Below are 4344 nucleotides of genomic sequence, written 5' to 3'. Positions count from 1 at the left end.
TTTGGGCACCGATTCCGGTGATTGTTTAAACTGTATTTAGTAAATACCGTATTTACCAGTAAATACCGTATTTATGAGTAAATATCATATTTATTTAAAAATTTAACTACCGACTCTTGCGACCTTTAACATTGTATTTACTGGATAATACCGTATTTACTAGTAAATATCATATTTATCAGAAGATCCCACCAACGACTTTGGCGTCCATTAAACATTGTATTTACCGGTAAATACTATATTTATCGGTAAATATAGTAGATTCGAAATTGTAACTACTAAAGTATTTACATGTAAATACAAGATTTACCATATTCAAAAATTAGGTAAATATTGTATTTACTATATCCAAAATTGGGTAAAAATTAGGTAAATTGTAACTACTATATTTACTGATAAATACCGTATTTACCATATTTATTCAAAAAAAAGTGACTGGCTCTGGCGACTGATAAATATTGTACTTACTGGTAAATACCATATTTACTGGTAAATACCATATTTACTATATATATCTTACGGGTGGCAACTCGTGTTACCGTGTTGTGTTAACCCCTTCAGTTGACACGAACACTCCCCGTTTATTATTCGTATAGAAATACAAAATCTGAACACGACCTGTATATTGGCGGGTTGACATGACACGACTAACATGTTTATTAAACATGTCATAATAGTGTCGTGTCAACCGGTTTTTAATGACCCGTTTATTAACATGTTTATAAAATGAGTGATAATAAGGTCGTATCAACCTGTTTCTTAACCTTTTTTCAACTTATTTCTAAACATAGGTAACAAACGAGTAGTAATTACGTTGTGTATCCGTGTTACTCAAATGTGACACGTTTAATAAATAGTTTACGGCAGGTCAACCTAAAAATAACACGCTATTTAATCATGTTTCACGGTTTCGACCTGATTTTGACCCGAACTAATTTATTATAAACCCAAACCCGCTAACTTCATGCGGGTTTCGAGTCGTGTTATCGTATCGCTACCTCGATTACCAGCCTTAATTTATCTAAAAATCTGATGATTGGCTCTTACGACTAGTAAATATATTATTTTCTAGATTCAAACTTATTTATTGATATATTTACTCGTAAATACAATATTTACCAGATTTTAATAAATTGAATTTAGTGAAGTTTTTACTAGTAAATACAGTATTTACCATATTCAAACTTAAATTTAGTGAAGTATTTACTGATAAATATAATATTTATCAAATTAAAAATCCAAGATCAAAAAATAAAATTACAAACTCAAACTCTATTGGAAATCCTTGCCGATAACCAAATCATGACAAAAAAGAACAAAAATCATGAAATAACTAAGTCAGATCCAAAACTCACAAAACTAAGATAAAAATAACGAAATAATGCACAAAAAATACAAAATATCCACCAAAAACCACATAACTCATAAATAATAAAAATCACCAAAAAAAGAAAACAAATTAGATCCAACGTCGCTGCCACTGCCATCATCGATCGGCTTCGGCGACATCTACAAAAATCGTCACAAAACCGGTGAGATTTGGTTTAGATCGATGACCTCCAGGATCTAGTTTGCGAAACCGGTGAGAATTGGCCATATCTACTCGCGACGACGGAATCTGAATGAAGAGCATATAGTCGGATGGTGACTGAAAATATCTAGACTGCTAGCGAGGTCGAAGAGACTGAGATCGGAGTTGAGTTCTTCAATTCTCCATTATGGGTCTACCATCATGTCTCGTTGCCATGAGATTTCACCACCACAGGAGTCACCACCAGATGCCTCGTCAGCCGCTAATTTCTCTTGTTGTTGACCTTCGCCATTATCTCGTCATCCTTTATTTGCAACCGTCACGATTTTTCGGCCACGACTTCCAGTGTCGCAATGATAAAGAGAGCACGACGAGAGGAGAGGCAGAGAATTCGAGGGAGAGGAGAGAAACTGTGACGAGAGAGAAAGAGAAACATGGAAGGAAGAGAAGGAAAGAAAAGGGAGAGAGGTGGCTATGAAAGTGTGTGGAGAAGAAAAGAATAAAACCCTAGAAAAAATGGTAAATGTGGAAAAGAACAACTTATTTTAAAATAGAGTATAGAGATATGCTATAATTTACTATGTTTTAAAACATATGCTATTTTCTTCAAACATAGGTGTGAAATATGCTATATGGTATATTTTTCCTTTTAAAAAATAAATAAACTAAGACTAATTGGATTGATCGATATGAGTCTTTATGAGGGTTGAACTGTGACAAAAAAAAAAGGCTTCAAATCGGCTCATTTAACATGGTACAAACTTGCAGCTTTAGTGCTCATATTCATGAATTAACATTACTTATAACCTTTTTGCATAACATCTTTGCTCTTAAAATAATTGCAAAGCGGACAAAATTGATAGATAAAAATAAAATTTTCCTTAATAAGTGACTAAAATCAATTATTTGTTAAAATTACTAAAATAATGCTCAAAATATTGTTAAAAAATAAAAATGGGAAATTTTGATTAAAAACCTTAAAAGTCCTAAAACATAACATGGAGAGATTAAGATGGATGAGGAATTTTATGACTGTCAATGGCGCAAGCGTAGAGGGTCGTTGTCGCGAGCTTAGCCTAGCAAAACATGATCCTTCTTCTAAACCTTCAGCGCACCTTGTTGCAGATGAGATTTGAGTAAGCAGCACAACTCCTCAGTGTCACAAGCGAAATGCGAGTGGGCACACCTAACCGCCATGCCGCAAGGTTTCGGCACTATCTTCTCACTAACTAAATAGTTTGAGGAGTATTTCTTTAACTAAATATACATTTTTTAATAAGGTACTGAAAACGCTATCGACATTGCATATATATTCTTAAATTATCTGTATTTTTTTTATTTTGATACGATTTTAATGTAAAGAAAAAAAAACAAATAATATGGCAAAGCTATCCTATCTAAAAGGTCCACGTACAAAACAATAAAAAAAAATCAAAATAGATATAGAATGGCAACAAGAAACATGACAAACTTGGAACCTACACGGCAGGCTAATATAATTATTACAATCACCATAACAAGAAGTTGGACCAAAAAATACAATATGGAAAAGAAAAGCATCAATCACACGCGAAAATTGAGCAACTTAACCAAGCAAAAGCCGGCCTCATCACCACTTTCCACGTGGTACCGCCGCTTGCTTGAGGCGGAGGAAAAAAAAAAAAAGAAATCAGAATTTTTTGGGAATGTTTCTCTAGAAGATCCACAAGACTTTTGATTGAGAGGTTAGAAATTAGAATGCAAAAACAATACCTTTTTTTTGTCGGTAAAGCAAAGTCATGTTTAGTTGTTCCTCACTCAATTGTTCTCTATGAATTATTTCATCTTCTCTTCCAAAGTCCACTCTTTTGGTCCTCTCTTTGTGTTTAATATTTTGGTTTTAGCCATATAGTTAGTCCTCAAAGCTCTCCAATCTGACTTAATCTAGCCGTTAGTTAGCACCGACTTTATATAAAAAAAAAATAAATAAATAAAACTACTTTTGTTTCACTTTTTTGTAATAATTTTTTACTTGCCAAACGTTTTTGTTACAATGACAACGTGAAACACAACATCATTTTTTTATAATATATATATATATATATATATATATCTGTTTTCTTCTCTCCTTTTTGCCCCCTAGTTGTGCAATCTTGAGATTGTATATTCAATTTTCCTTTGAGGGATTGTATTTTCAATTTTAGGAACGTTGAAATATGAAATCCGATTAAAAGAATTAGTACGATGGATGGCTTTTGTTAGGGGAGATTCATGGTATCTGGAGTCGTGTGTTGTTAGTCAAAGTGGATAGAGTTGGTAAAATCTTGACTTCTTGTTTAACATTGACATATATTTTTTATTTCTTTTCAACTTTCTTCAACATTGACATTTGAAGGACTCTCTTCAACTTGGGTAAATCCTAAATGTGGTTTCTCAAAAATAAATAAAATGAATAAAGTAATATTCTTGTTTCGGACTCTCGTCCAATGAGTGGAGATTTGAGAGGATGAGCTCTAAAACTAAGAAAATCATGCATCAAAAGCAATCAAGTAAGATTGGGACTCTACAATATACCTAATAAAATGTTATATAATTTTTTTGAATAGCAAAAAAAAAATGTTATAATTTTTTTCTGATTAAATAAAATGAAATGTTAATATAGAAGCACGCTTTTATATATCTGTTACGACAATGTTAAATAGACTACCCATTTGAGCTATACGATTGCATTCTCCAGCAATTTTTACACATTTTGAAAACTTGTTACACAAAAACTTTTTAGAGTTTTTATGGTAAGTAATATCCATTTTTCATGGGCATTAGATTTTTATAGA

Source organism: Morus notabilis, unplaced genomic scaffold (genome assembly GCF_000414095.1).
Source record: "Morus notabilis unplaced genomic scaffold, ASM41409v2 Scaffold844, whole genome shotgun sequence".
In the NCBI taxonomy this organism is placed as follows: domain Eukaryota; kingdom Viridiplantae; phylum Streptophyta; class Magnoliopsida; order Rosales; family Moraceae; genus Morus; species Morus notabilis.
The sequence above is the reverse complement of the archived record's forward strand: the minus strand, read 5'-3'. Positions refer to the sequence as shown.